This window comes from Sinocyclocheilus anshuiensis, unplaced genomic scaffold (genome assembly GCF_001515605.1).
Source record: "Sinocyclocheilus anshuiensis isolate Anshui unplaced genomic scaffold, SAMN03320099.WGS_v1.1 scaffold851, whole genome shotgun sequence".
In the NCBI taxonomy this organism is placed as follows: Eukaryota; Metazoa; Chordata; class Actinopteri; order Cypriniformes; family Cyprinidae; genus Sinocyclocheilus; species Sinocyclocheilus anshuiensis.
Genome location: NW_015546052.1, coordinates 470,259 through 487,188, shown reverse-complemented (window position 1 = coordinate 487,188; position 16,930 = coordinate 470,259).

Genomic DNA, 16,930 nt, shown 5'->3' with positions numbered 1-16,930 from the left:
CCCGTTCATCTTCGGAACACAAATTAAGATATTTTTGAAGGAATCTGAGAGCTCTCTGACCCTCCCCTAGACAGCAAGGGTTCTTACATGATCAAGGTCCAGAAACATAGCAAGGAGATCGGTAAAATAATCCATGTGACATCAGGGTTCAACCGTGATTTAACAAAGCTACGAGAATACTTTTTTTGCTCAAAAGAAAAAAAAAATAACGACTTTATTCAACAATTTGTTTCCTCGCTGTTTACGTCGTTTACGCTTTGATTTGAACGAAAACATGTCCACATGGCGCAGCTGACACAAAACAGCATACACAATTTACATTCAGTGGATACTCTCCAAAATGGCGCTAGTGGTCTTGCGGGTTTGGAACAACATGAGGGTGAGTAATTAATGACAGAATGTTCATTTTTGGGTGAACTATCCCTTTAAGGCCTGTTTTTGTTTTAATTCTATGTATTGGTGTCAGCTTTTTTATGAAAGTTTTTAAATTCCAATTTTATAATTGTTGTTAGAGGGCAGGACCCTCTTGAGTTTAATTCATGGTGATTGTAGCCCGATTGAATAGTTTATCGAATGATTACTTGAACTGAGGACATAGGTTCATAGCAGGTGGTAATTTTGGGTGTTAGATGTACACCATTTTTTTCAGTTGCACTTTACTGTCAAAAATGTTAAATGTATAATAGTATATTTAAATGTAACACTACAATTCAGCAAATGTATGTTTTGCATTTAAACTATTGGAACATGTACAGTTATTGCTTGAATGTTTGAAATTTGTGGTATGTTGTTCCTACATATATAGTTGTATATAAGTCATAATAAATACAGGCAAATAACCTGTCTTTATTGAACTGCTTAGAGGTAATCACCCAAACATCCATGCATCCATCCATGTTCACTCATTCTCAGCCACTACTTTCACCTTTACTATGTTCATAAAAATTAAGGAAAATATATTACTTTAATTTACAATCTTGATTGCTTTTCTTCATAACATCAAAACAGGAACGACCAACAGAAGGAAGTTAAGAAGTTATTCAACAACAACTTTTAAGGTGTGTTTTTTTGGTTCATAGACACCACCCATCGGTAAGAAGATATCAAAACAATATATAACCTAACTGTTTATGAACTGAATCCTGAATATCAAAGAATCCTAAAAAAAAAATAACGCAGTGTGCACAATAAAAATAAGCAGGACAACTGTTTTCAACATTGATAATACTAAGAAATGTTTCTTGAGCACCAAATCACCATGCTAGATTGATTTCTGAAGGATCATGTCACAGTAAGGATCATGTCTGGGTTAATGATGCTGAAAATATTTGCTTTTAGCTTGGCCATCACAGGAATAAATTACATTTCAGTATAAATTAAAATAGTTATTTTTTTTATTTATTGTATTTTTGATTAAATTAAATGCAGCCTGAGTGAGCAGACGAGAATTATTTAATCATTAATTAATTATTATTTCATCCTTATTACAACCCTGTAGAGCTGCATTAAAAGGGAAAAAATAAGGGGGAAACATGTATCCCCAATCAACCTTCAGAAAAAAAGAAGATCAAACTGTTTAAAGTATGAGAACAGCAAAGATACAATTGCTGATAAACTAATGATGTTGGTCTGGCAGCTGGTGGGGAGACCGAGAAGCCCCATGCAGGTCAAAACAGCTCATCTTCATTGAATGGAAGGAGGTGTTTTAGAACCTGACATGATCACCACCTTCCAGTCCTGTACGGATTTATGTGGAGCTGTCAGTCCCCTAGACCCTAAAACACAGTCAGGTAACAACAGTGCAAGAATAAGTAATTTATAAACAAACAAACACACAAATGTAATGCAAACTTATTTGGCATTATGCTATACTTCACCATTAATTGAAAATTGTTGTCATAATTTACAAATCCTCTGCAAAAATGTAGCCAGAATATAATTTTTTAAAAATTTTTACTAGATATATCTTCCATACAGTGAAAATGATATAGTGTGTGATAATGAATAGTGACTTACTATTCATATTACTATTCATATTACTATTCAATAGGCTAACATTCTACATAACATCTCCTTTAGTATTACACAGAAGCAGGGGCGATTCTAGGATTTTCATTTTAGGGGGGCTCAGCCCCCAGTGAGGGTATAATAATAATAGCCTAAAAATAAAAAAAATATATATATTTTTTTATTAATAGGGGTCGTATACTAAACTTATTGCAGTATTCCACTGTATTGCATAGATAGCTGTAACATTTGAGTACTGAATAAGCCAAGTTCAAGTCTTCATGATCTCACACACACAACCTGTTTACTGTACAAACACAAAATGTTACTGTTTGCATTTCTAGTACAACCCTTTTTCCTTAGCTCAAGTATGCAAACCTCTTTGCCACATGCACTGGAACATGTATTATATTGAAAGTTACATTTTCAAATGAAAATGGCAACATGATCGTTTTATAAAGTGTGCGTTCATATGTGCTTCATTTTCGCTGGAGGATAGCTGTGGTGTGATGAGGGGTGAACGCAGCGAAAACTTAGGCTACAGTAGGTGGGGAACCGATTATTGCTCCCCCATGATTGTCTGCAAGTCGATTAAAAAAAAAAAACTAATTAATCGCACATTTTTCTGTAATTAATCATGATTAATTGCATAAATATATTGTCTAAATTTCACATTGAACCTCCAAATTAATGTAGAAACAACCTAAAGGTGGTATATTTTAAATATGTTGCTTCTCTTTATAAAGTAGCCTATTATTAACAAAAGTAAATTGCTGAAAAGTAAAAGCTGAATAAAAAGCAGAATGAAATGGTGAAACGTTGACAAAAACACAATAAATAAATAAAATGAATGAACGATGCAGTGCTAATTGACATATCATTTATTACAGTACAGAAAATACGAAGTATAGTTTCTTCCTTAATCTGTGCAGAAACTTGTAATAATTGTTTTTAGTATATAAAACAATTAAAAAAATTGCCATTAGGAAAAAAATATAGATTACAAATGACTGATTATTGTCCAGCTGTGCATTTGATTTCTTATAGCTAATTCAAAGTAAGAGCTAAGAAAAGAATTCCTTGGAAAAAAATAAAAATAAAAATAATACATACATAAAATTATTGTATTTGACATTTGTCACTTTTGAAATTATGGCTACGCCCCTGGTGTGACAAAATGTTAGCCTATACATAATACTTTTAAAGCTCTTTTTTAAACTCTTGGCTTACATACGTTTCTACATATGCCATGTCATGCCATAGCATCATTAAACTAGCATCTAACAATGGACAAAAGTGTTTTTTTTTTTCTCTAACCTATGGTTCTGTAACCATAAAGGCTGCTGTGTAATTTGCCCCCTGATTAAGCATTTAAAGAATATAGGGGAAGCATTTAAATAATCCTGTGAATGCACTTAAAGAATGCAGAATCGAATCGTTATAATCGAATCGAATCTAATTTAATTGTGAATCGAATCAAATTGAATCGTTCTTAATTTGCAAAAATCATTCTTGAATCGAATCGAAAACACATACAATATTTGGGTGCTGATCACCATTTACAGAATCATTATAGTCACATCTGTATAAAATCTAGTGATCATTGGCTAGGCTATGTGATTCAATTTTTTTTCTGACCGTAACAACAGACAAAAAGTTAAACGTGAGTGGATACCATGTCCCCCCTGACCCCCCCGGGATTATGGAAGCATATAGGTAGTGAAATTCAATTTAAAATGCAATATGCAAAGTGGCAATGCAATATTCAAAATTTTCAAAATGGCAATGTATTTCTGTATTTAAATTTACATTTTCCATTACCCATACGTGCAAGTTTGTTGCAAAAAGAAAATGAAAATGAAATTATATAATTTACATTTGCCATTTCCAACAGTAGTCTTAATATGTAAACTGAATACAAATTTTAATGCTTTATAAGTTGCAAAATTAAAATTAAAATATATAAAACTTTGCACGTATGGGTAATGGAAAATGTAAATTTAAATACAGAAATACATTGCCATTTTGAAAATTGCATTGCCATTTTGAATATTGCATTGCCACTTTGCATATGGCATTTTAAATTGAATTTCGCTACCTATATGCTTCCATACGGGATTTCCGCCTATGGCTGTCATGGTATTCGACTCCTCACACCTGCAGAAGTGGGCAGCCCCAGACTGACAGCTGGCATCTGCATTATAAATTTTTTTGTTTTTTTTTAAGATTATTTACGATGAATTATTGTTGCCAAGTTATCTAGTTGTTGCTTGTTTACAGTGCTTTGTTATATGGAGCAGTTTGTTAGATCGCGATCTATCTAATTTGTTTGTCTAAAGAAGTGCCGACAGATGTATGGAAGTACACAAGTCACACCGTAATTTAAAAGCGCAGACTTGTGGATTGATGTGAACGCCAGCAGGAATAATGCTCAGAATGATTGTGAATTAAACATCTCCGATGACGTTCATTGCAATGTTTTTTATCGAGTTACAAGAAAAGGTATGAAACGGATTTAATTGCGTACAGTAACTGATTTTATGTGATACGCTGTCATGGCATTCGACTCCTCACATGTGCAGAAGTGGGCAGCCCCAGACTGACAGCTGGCATCTGCATTATAAATTTTTTTGTTTTTTTTTAAGATTATTTACGATGAATTATTGTTGCCAAGTTATCTAGTTGTTGCTTGTTTACAGTGCTTTGTTATATGGAGCAGTTTGTTAGATCGCGATCTATCTAATTTGTTTGTCTAAAGAAGTGCCGACAGATGTATGAAAGTACACAAATTAACGCGGCAGACTTTAATGGACAGTAAAACAAAGGCCGTATAACTCCAGGCTGGCACAGTAATATTGACGAACGGCTAAACAAATGCAGAGCACCGTAACTTAATTTGAGCGATCTAAAACAAAGTCAAAGAGCGGTAACTGATGATACTGTGTTCTGCCTTGGTTTCTCCGGGGCTTTTCTCCAAGATACTTACACACATGATAAAGGTGGTCATATATGTCTCAAAATGATCAATAACTCATTTCGAACAAAAATGAAGTTATGGTGTTTTATCTTTTCTTGCCGTAAAAATGGGCGCGGCCATTTGTAAATTCTATGGGTCTGGCTTCCGGTCTCATCCGCATCAGCTATTTTTAGCTGTACAAAACAGTTATTTTTTTGCTGCTTGATATTGAAAATGTGTGTGTCTTACCATATTATTTTAATGTATTATCTTAATTATGAACACACTGGTTTGTAGTGCAAACAGTTTTACCGTTTACTGCATGTTGTTATTCTTCTCATTATTTACCTATAGCGGCTAATGAACAGGAAGTCTCGCCCATAGGCTTACTTCCGCGTTGAAGAAAAAGGTGGATAGAGGGTCGTGGTTTCAGCAACCAGGCATCTCAGCTTCACCCACGTCCCGCCTTTTTGCCCATTTTCGATTATCCGGGAGTGATGCGCTGCCAAGATGGCGGCGGTCAGCTCTGCCCACTTTAGGCTTCAAAAATGCTCTTCTGAAACCTACGAGTGACGTCATGGACACTACGTCCATGTTTTTTTTTTTTACAGTAAAAGAACGCGCTGAAAGACGGGTAGGAGCCGAAGTCTGCCGCCGTTTTTATATGAAATTTAAAGGGGACTGAGGCAATCACGAATTCGTATACAGTTTATGGAGCTAAATGCAAAATTTTAGGGGGGTATAGCTATAGCCCCCCCCTAAAAATGGCCTAGCGGCGCCCATGCACAGAAGAAAGTCACACTGGTTTGTTCAGAACCACATAAGGGTAAGTAAATGATTTTGAGGGAACAATCATTTTAATTGTGTTAATGTAGTTGTGTTGTTGTGACACAATACATTTATCTTCATGTAGCACATTGGATATTAGAATAAACTCTAGCATATTATTTATTCTTTCAGTTTGACATCCCAGATCGATACTCTTGCTTTCACACTTGGTTCGCTTGCCTGGACCGAACCCGAGTTCGATTGCTCCCCCCTCCCCCTGCCCCCGCTGGACTGCGTTCATATTATTTTATTTGGGTCCGAACCGCGGTTCGTTTGCGTCATCAAGCCAGCAGCTGTTTACCCCATTGCTTAGTAATGATGGCGCAGGAGAAGGCGGCAAATGCATAACATTACTCTCTGCACTTTTATATATTTACGTTTTTGAACTGTTCGTTTTGTTTACAAAGCTTCGGTACATAACGGCACTTATGTCTGTCTTACGAATGTACTGCAAATGCTCTAAGAACACTGAAGGCGAACAGAAATGAGATATACAGCTCTCTGTTTGCAGCGCGTCAGTCACCCTCGTCAGGAAAGTGAGTGAAACACATTCACAAACACACATTTTTATCATATAATACATAATTAATAGCGGTTCACTTCTGCGATTTGGTACGAATGCGTTCACATCAGCAGCGAACCGTACCGGAATTCACATGAACCCCAGACCACCCTTTTTGCTTTCATACGTGGCTCGTTGTTTCGGAACCTGGTGCGTTTCCCCCCCTAGCTCGGTTCGTTTGGGCACATGTGAACACTGCAATCGCGCTCGGATCCACGCCAAAACAATCGGTCCGAGATCGCCTGAACGAGGTGGTCTCGGCTTGATTGAAAACGAACTCTGGAGCGGTTCGGTTGTAGTAGTGAGAAAGCAATCCGATCTAATGGACCAACGAACCAGGCTATATCACAATGTATAATGGGTAATTACGTAAGTTCCGTGAAAAGCATTAGCTTTATTGTTTTGCTAATACTTCAAAAAGAACCCGTGAATGTCTGTGGGTGAGCACGTCTTCACCATTCAAAATAAAAAAGTGCACTTTTTTTATTTTATAATGCCGTCTTATTGCTCTTCTTCCTAGTAGGTGCATTTTAAAAATGTTTTCCCGATGAATCCTGGACTCCTGCTCAAAATGATTGATTAATATAAGGACCTGTTTCGGAACAAAGCAATCGATCTACAGGTGTGAAAGCACCCAAGCGAACTCGGGTACGGTTCGTGGGTGCGCACCCTAGTTCGAAAGACAGCGTTCACATCATCCAAACAAACCGACCTCTGACGTCAATCGAACCCGGGTGCCCACCAAAAGTACTAGTGTGAAAGCAACCGTGTTTGCAGGATCTCCAAAAAGTTCCTTCAAATCTTTGGAGGAGCTTGGTGAAATCACTGCAGGCTTTAAAACCTGACAGCAAAACCAAAATAAAATTGTTTCACTTACAAGGCTATGAGCTCATCAAGCACTCTAAACAGTATCAGGTTAGAGTTCTTTGTCTTGTAACAATAGCATAACCCTTTTCATAAGGTTCCATGGTAAAAGTTTGCAATAAGGTCTAATTTGTTAACATTAGTCAATGCTTTAATATGTGCTAGTGTGTTTTGTGACTGGGCATGTTTATGCATAAACCCAAGTATTAATTTAAAACTCTAACAATATACTTATCCTGGTTTCCCTGTTCCCTGTTATTGGACAAGAGGTGAAATGTATCCTCAAAAAATACTATTTATAGGAAACCATTTAAAGTTGAAATGTATAGACATTTTAAGAAATGAATCATTTACCTGTTGAGAGTGTGCTTACAGTCTGTGCAGTTGGATGGTTGAGCTCCAGAAAATAAAAAAGAGGTGGCTTAACAGCTACAGATCTGAAAGAAAAAAAAAAAAAAAGCTGGGAATAAAGAGCCCTAAACTCTAACACATAGAATCATTTCAGCATAAACGTGTTCTTCAGGATGATATGGTGCAGTTACTACATATGAAGAATCTTTAAAGAACCATCTTTTTTTAGAGTGTACTTAATGCTTGGTTGTGCCAACTCATATATTATTTTCTTTTGTGTTTTGTAGTGCCATTTCTGTTTTGTATCCACTATATAGTGGACTGGGGGATTTCAGACAAATTTGCATTATTTTGTGGCATGAAAAAATTTAATTATAGTAATAAAAATATACATTTATTTGTACTTTAATGTGCAGTGGCACAGTTTTAATCACTGTACAAATGTTAGAGAAGGCAGATAAAAGCTCCTCTCATTATTAAACAGCGTCAAATTAGTGCAAACCTGCTTGTGGTTATGATAATATGTGCAGACAACTTTTAAAATTTAGGCTTTTGAAGGATCGCAAAACAATTAATGTCTTTTAAAGCTTGAGTTTGTCTACAAATCTCTGCACCAGATATTTTTTAATCTGTCTCATCTATTTTTGTCTATATAAAATTAGTCAAAGGGGTCCAGAAGTTTCAAGCTCCAAAAAGAAGCACTATGATGAGCATCATACTTTGATTTGAATTGAGGGTGAATAACCACTTAAACTTTAGTCTGCTCATCATACAAACTAAATTACTGATTAACTCAATAACAAAATGTTATTGATGTGTCACCATTTGAATATGGTGACACATCAATAACATTTTGTCATAATGTAGTCAGGTAGTGTAGCCTACCTGACAATGTCACAATACAAAATATCATGTCAATGTATCATATTTGCATTCTTAAGACTTATGTGTCACTTTTAATATTCACCTTTATTTGTATAGTGATACTGATTGTGTCAAAGCAGCTTTTTTACTGTGTCAAACAGGAAAATAGTATGTCAATAATGCAAGGATTATTGACAAATTATGAAATCATTAGGAGAACCAATTTTACATTTTATTAGAACCAATAAAACAGAGGGGCATAAATCCAGAAGGCATGCAGTCTTTGTATTCCAAAGTGTGTTCAAAATCTCCACTGTCAAAATGCAGGTGTCTGAATGTGACTTTTATTCACTCCTAGGATGAGCTGGTTTCCAATGGCTTTTATTTGTCTCAGCCAATGCCTAAATGAGTCCATGTCAGACCTTGTCCAAGCAGCTTTCTTGGAATAATTCTCAGCCACAGTCTGAGATCTTCTTTAGAGGCAAATGAAATGAAATGAAAATGCAATAATGCAAATGAAATTAAATGGGAGTTGTAAAATTAACCATCCTCCGTCCACAGTGAACCAAAGTAAAAACAAACACACATTTACGAAAATCCCCAGAAAATAAAGTTTTGACAGTTTTTCCCCCTCATAAAAGAAAATAAATTGTGTGCAAAGGAGAGGCCCTTTGGCTGAAGTGCAGGTCGTCATCCCTGAGAAAGCTTTAGACGCACAGAGCCTTCCATGAAGTTGTCCACTTCCTCTTCATCATCCAGCTCCATGTCCAACTCATTGTCAAGGCCACTGCGACCATAACTACTGAGAACACTGACTGAGCGGCAAGCGAAGAATACAATGCGTTTAAGCTTCTTGTTGTAAAATAAGTAATTGAAGGAACGGTGAGCGTGATTTCACCAAGTACAACATGTTCCTGGATCAACATCCTTGTTGATCCTGGAACAACATTCCAATCAACCAATCAGAATTGAGATATAACTTTTCAGGAAATATCTGTTTTAGGCTTAAAATCAGGTTTAGGTGCTTCTACACCCTTGTTAATCAGCTATCATTTCCCTCTGATTTTAGGAATAAATTATGTGTAAGGTTAGGTTTAGGGGTAGGGATTGGGTTAAGTCTATATTTTTGGACAATAATGTTGATCCAGGATCATCAAAAGATGTTGATCCAGGAACATGTCTTACTTGGCAAAATCACGGCGACCTTGAAGGAACACAGGCTGCCTTCCTCACCGAAGGGGTCAGAGTCAAGGTCTGGGTTGTAGCTATAGCAGTGGGCAGACATTTTTGCTGCAGCACCCAGGGAGCAGTTGGGGATTCAGTGCCACAAGGGTTGTGGTATTGAGGGTGGAAGAGAGCACTGATCATTCACTCCCCCCACATACAATCCCGGTTCTGAGACTCAAACCCACAACCTTTGGGTCACAAGTCAGACTTGTGACAGACAAGAGACATGCCCCTTTAAACTGTGTTTAATTTAGATGGCTAAAATCAGGGTAGAAAATGCTTAACAAGGATTTTATTATTGACTTTGCTGCCTTCCTGACTCACCTTTCCACACTCTCACCAAACATAATACTTCTGGGGGATTTTAATATGGATAATGTTAACAACACTCTCACCAAAGATTTCACATCCTGTTTGGACAGCTTTGTATACAGCTTTGGACAGCTGTATTGGACAACAATATATAAACTTTCCCACACACATTAAAGGACATATTCTGGATTTAATCTGCTGCTCAGGTGTTACACCTGTTGTAAAGCAGATTTTTTCCCTCTTTCTGACCATATGCTGCTCTCGTTCAGTGTTAATCTCTCACTCTCCAAATCTAACCCTCCACGCAATATAACATTCCGAAAAATTAAGGATATCAACTTGGACAATATATCCTCTAGCATCACTAGCCTCCCCAGTGCCAACAGTTTTTTTTTTTTTTACCCCGGATGAACTGCTCTCTCACTACAATAACAATCTTCATAACCTTCTCAATAACCTTGCTCGACTCAAAACTAGGACTGTCTCATTTACTCTCTCTGCACCTTGGTTCACTTCCACTCTTAGACAATTAAAAACAAAAGGACGACAACTCGAAAGACTCTATAGTAAAACCGGTCTCACTGTGCACAAGGACATGTATTTAAACCACATTCTTCATTATAAAGACTGTATTTCTAAATCCAAATCCACATACTATTCTGGTTTAATCAGCTCAAATGAAGGAAATTCAAAGGCCCTCTTCTCCTTACAAACTTCACAACACCCCCGGATTCACTTCCTCCTCACCTGTACTCTTCTGATTTCTGTAACACTATATCATTTTTCTCTTTAAAAATCGAACACATTCACCTGCAACTTATGTCCACTTCTGCTCCGAATTCACCTGTCCCAGTTTCATTTGCCCCCACCCATTCACTCTCAGCATTTACCTTACCCTCAGTAAATGTAATTTCCAAACTCATTCAAAAATCCAAATCTTCAGCCTGTAAATTAAACCCATTCCTACTGTTCTTGTAAAGGCCACCCTCCCCTCTCTGTCCCCTCTCATCACAGATATCATTCACTCTTCCCTTACCACTGGAATTGTTCCTTCTTCTCTCAAAACAGCTGCTTTACTCCAATTCTCAAGAACTCAACTCAACTCAAACTTTATTTATAAAGCACTTTCAACGTCACGACTGGAACCAAAGTGCTGTACAGAGAAAGATAAGGGGGCCCTGAACACCAACATGATTCTTGAGACGAGCAATAAGTATATTGTGATCAACTGTATCGAATGCTGCAGTAAGATCTAACAAAATTAGAACAACACAACTCCCAGAGTCAACACCTCTTAGGATATCATTGGAGACCCTCAAAAGAGCAGACTCTGTACTGTGGCCGGCTCTAAAACCAGACTGGAATCTATCTAAGATATTATTCCTCTTTAAAAAAACATTTAACTGCTCCAACACAATTTTTTCCAATATCTTAGATATAAAAGGCAGCTTCGAAATGGGGCGAAAATTACTCATGTTAAAGGGATCTAAACCATTTTTTTTAAGGAGGGGCTGAATAACAGCATTCTTAAAACTAGCGGGAACAACACCAGATGACAGACTACTATTCAAAATAGTCAGAATACTTGGACCAATAGTGTCAAAAACCTTCTTAAACAAAGAAGAAGGAATGACATCACCTGGAGACCTAGTAGGCTTCATATGCGCAATTATATCTTTAAGCTGCTGTAGAGAAGTAGGCAAAAAACTTGTCAACTGATTAATAGGATCGGGAGGAGTGATCAGCTCATTGCTAGCAGATGAAATTTGAAATCTAATTCCAGCGACCTTACCAATAAAAAAATTTAAGAATGCTTCACATATATCAGCAGAAGGAATGAGTGAAGGGGTGGCAACAGGATTGAGCACAGTGTTTACAGTAGAAAAAAGTACTCTAGAATTATGACTGTTTTTGGAAATAATGGCAGAAAAATAATTTGCTCTAGCTAATTTGACAGCCCTTTGATATTCATTCAGACAGTTCTTCAAAATCTCATAAGAGACCTGTAATTTATCTTTAAGCCATTTACGTTCAGCCCTCCTGCACTCCTGCCTGAGAGCACGGGTAGTACTATTTAACCAGGGCTGTAATTTAACTTTGTTTTTCTTAGCCTTTAAAGGAGCCACAACATCTAAAATAGCAGAACAAGAAGCACTGAATTGATTAACCAACTCTTCTAAATCCATACTATGATAGGGAGATTCAAACAAAGTAAGTAAAGGGGAAACCTCAAAAGCTGCTGAAAAACTACTATCTGTGTAAGGAGTGAGTACACAGATGCGACAGGAACAGAAACATTACTTAAGACATCACATGGAAAATTAGAGCTAAAAAGAACAGTCTTATGATCAGAAAAAACGGTATCAACAATCTTCAGATTACCAACAGAAAACCCCAAAGATAAAACAAGATCAAGAGTATGACCATGCTCATGAGTTGGACCAAAAACACACTGTAAAAGATCAAATGACTCTAATAAATTTAAAAAATCTCTTTGACGGGCAACACACATGTATATTGAAATCCCCTAAAATTAAAATTTTGTCAAAAGAGGGGACAATTGCAGATAACAGTTCAGAGAATTCTTGTATAAAATCCCCATGAGAGTTTGGGGGTCTATAAATTAAAACACATAGCACAGACTTAAAAGAATTCAATGTAATTAGCTGAGATTCAAACGAACAAAAAGAGTCCGAGGGTAAAAGTCTACATTTAAATTTTTCTTTAAAAACAACTGCAAGACCCCCACCCCGGCCAACGGACCTAGGGGTACTGAATAAACTGCAACCAGCAGAAGAGAGTTCAGAGAGTGAAGACGTGTCGCCAGCGTTAAGCCAAGTCTCAGTAACAAATAAAAAATCAAGTTCGTGAGAGGCAAAGAGATCGTTCAGAATAAAAGTTTTATTTGCCAGAGATCTCGCGTTTATCAACGCCATTGTCACTGGAGTGGTGTCAGAAGAAGATAGGGAAGATTGAACGAAAAAGTTTACTGGATTCCCGTCACGTAAGGAGCGAAGGTTTAAGTGGTTAACTCCACTAGCGGCCGACCACCGCCTGGCGCGAACCATCCGCGAGGACCGGGACATCGACACCGTGGGTGGGAAGACAGGCACAAGATATGAACATCTCAGGTTCACCTCCTCGACCTCTGCCACGGAGGACGGTGGTCCGATAAATGGAAACCTCCTGGTCTTCTTTGATCTCACAAGGCCTCCAGCACGCTTCCCACGCTTCCTTCGGCGTTTCCTCCACAGGCACAAGCATCCAGGCAGGTAACACACCTTCCTCAGCGCAACTGGCACAGACGCATACCGTGCATATGGAAGGCAGTCTTCTCTGGTATCGCGAAACAGACAATCAGACACCACCGACCGAATATTAAGAAAAGTTAAGCGATTGTACACCAGAGGGGAGCAAACAGAGCGCGTAATAAAACAAACAAGGAAACAAAATACTAAAACAGGTAAAAACAGACTGTGACGGCACGCCGGCAAACATCCTGGCGCCATCTTTAATCCTGGTTCAGACCCCAAAAACCTTAATATTTTTCCTCCTATTTCAAATCTTCCAATTCCAAATCTCCAAAATTCTTGAAAAAAAAAGTTGCTGCTCAACTCCATACCCATCTCTCCTGCAATAATTGATATGAACAATTCCAGTCTGGTTTCCGTCCCCTTCATATCACAGAAACAGCACTCCTTAAAATCACTAATGACTTCCTCCTAGCGGCTGACTCTGGTTCACTATCCATTTTCCTCCTGCTTGATTTGAGTGCGGCCTTCGACACAATTTCACACACCATCCTTGTGGACAGAATCTCCTCTATTGGTATCACTAACACACCCCTCAACTGGTTCCATTCATACCTCTCAGGCTGCACTCAATTAAAATCATTCACCTCCCATCCAGTCCCTGTCACCACAGGTGTGCCCCAGGGCTCCCAGAGTTCATCATTTACCTTCTCCCCCTTGGTTACATCTTCCGTAAACATCAGATTCACTTCCATTGCTAAGCAGATGACACCCAGCTCTATCTTTCAACCAAACCCAACTCCAAACTCCCACCATCTTCCCTCACCAATTGCCTCCTTGACATAAAATCCTGGTTCATTTCAAACTTCTTCAAATTAAATAGTAATAAAACAGAACTTATTCTTATAGACACAAGATTAACATTAAACAAACTCCATATTTTCACTTGCACCCCCTCTATCCATCACATCACACCCATTCTACAACAACTCCATTGGCTCCACATCATTTACCATATCAACTATAAAATACTTCTCACTTTTAAAGCCATTCATAATCTCGCCCCTTCATATCTTTTTGACCTCCTCCATATTGCCAAACCCTCTCACACTCTCAGATCCTCTTCCTCCATCCATTTCTCTGTTCCCCCTGTCCGCCTTGTTACTGCTCTGGAACTCACTTCCACCTGACCTCCGTAACACAGACTCTCTCCCACATTTTAAATCCAAACTCAAAACCCATCTGTTTAGAATAGCTTACTTCCTCTGACCACAACTGCATTGTCTTTTTAAAATTGTATTGTATTTCATTGTCTTTAATTATTGTGATTGTAATTGTTAATGATGTATGGTGACCTTGAGTGTCAAGAAAGGTGCCTATAAGTCAAGTCAAGTCACATTTATTTATATAGCGCTTTTAACAATACAGATTGTGTCAAAGCACACTGTAAAACAAAATCTGTGACATTTACGGTAAAATACCAGCAGCTGTGGTTGCCAGAACTTCACCGTAAAAAAATATCGTAGCAACATGTTAGGTTTTACAGATTTAACTTAAATTCACAATAAAATACCGTATTTCATTAACTGATGTAATGTTAATAAACCAACATATTGAAGTGTTAATATCTGTTTTGAACCATTGAAATGCACTGATAACCACCAAAAACTGGTGGTGATGAGGAAGTCACATGATGAACCAAAGTTCATCACAAACAGATTTTCTACGAGCTGAGGAGGGTAGTTCTTATATATAGAAGGTTTCACACAGTGTCATTCACACAAACACTAAACCCCATCATGGTGACACACATGAAACTGAAATAATGCAATAAACATTAATTTAACAACATTAGATGTAAGAGTAAACCTTAATGTACACATCTAATAAGAAAAAATGAAGAAGAAACATGCTATTTCAACAAAAAAAAAACATAAAATATGAAGTGTCATGCAGGGAATTCTGGGAGTGTCTATTTACATTTTTTCACTGTAAATTATACAATGACGTTTTCTTTTTCACTTCCAAAAAACTGTATTTTTAAAAAGTGACGTGACATGTGGCCAAGTATGGTGACCAATACTCGGAATTAGTGCTCTGCATTTATCCCATCCAAAGTGCACACACACAGCAGTGAACACACACACACCGTGAACACACACCCGGAGCAGTGGGCAGCCATTTTTTTTTTTTGATGCGGTGCCCGGGGAGCAGTTGGGGGTTCGGTGTCTTGCTCAAGGGCACCTCAGTCATGGTATTGAAGGTGGAGAGAGCGCTGTACATTCACTCCCCCCACCTACAATCCCTGCCGGTACGAGACTCAAACCCACAACCTTTGGGTTACGAGTCCGACTCTTTAACCATTAGGCCACGACTTCCCCAGTATTTTAAAATAACAGTATTTTACTGTAAAATTACATTAAATGTAATTACATTTATTCACCGTATATAGTATGGAAACTTACTGTTAACCAGTTAACAGGTTTTTACTGTAGCATGTTTACAGTCTTTTACTGTTAAAATCACAATCATTTTTACAGTGTATGTTCACCAAGGCTGCATTAATTTGATCTAAAGTGCAGTAATAATGTGAGATATTATTACAATTTAAAATAATTGTTTTCTATTTAAATATATATTTTAAAATGTAATTTATGCCTATGATTTAGGGCTGCACGATAAATCGCATGCGATATTTAATGCGCATCTTGTCAGAAAGCCGGTTCTGTAATCAGAGGTAAATCTCCATCACCTGCGGGCTTTCACATTGAGCAGCATTAACTACACAGAGCCGTTGTTCACTGAGGAACTGCGCAAAAAATCGCGCGAATATGAACGTGGTTTTGCGCAACTCGTCAGTGAACAACGGCTCTGTGTAGTTAATGCTGCTCAGAATCGCTGCCAACTAAGCAAGCCAGAGGCGACAGCGGCAAGGAACCAAAACTCCATCGGTGTCAGAATGGAGAAAAAAACCTTGGGGAAAACCAGGCTCAGTCGGTGGGCCAGTTCTCCTCTGGCAAAGTCACATTGTGCAGAGGATTCATCTGGTTCCCAAAACACTCAATTTTCAGTTAAAGGCAGTTCATCATTAAATTCAGTGATGTCATCGCCCGGCTCAGTTCAGTTTAAATAGTATCTGTGCAATCAAGTCGAGTATATCACTGGATATTAAGTGTCCCCAACTAAGCAAGCCAGAGGCGACAGCGGCAAGGAACCAAAACTCCATCGGTGTCAGAATGGAGAAAAAACCTTGGGAGAAACCAGGCTCAGTCGGGGGGCCAGTTCTCCTCTGATCTTGCCCCCGAACAATGTTAGGTAGGTTATTCCAGAGTTTGGGCACTAAATAGGAAAAGGATCTGCTGCCCGCAGCTCATTTTTATATTCTAGGTATTATCAAATTGCCAGAGTTTTGCTGTTCCACCTTTATTTGACCCTCTAACTCTAGCACTTTCTATTCTATTTTAATTCTACTTTATTTATATTTATCTTCTTTTATTAAAAAAAGCAACAAAAAAAAAACAAACACTAGCTTTCTATTTTTTCTATTTTATCTACTTGTTTTTCTGTGTGTGTATATATATATGTGAGTGTGTATAATATATATATATTCTAGTATACTTTTTAGAAATATTCCTTGTGGGTTTTTGTTAAATGTGAGCCAAAATCATCACAATTAAAAGAACCAAAGACTTAAACTACTTCAGTCTG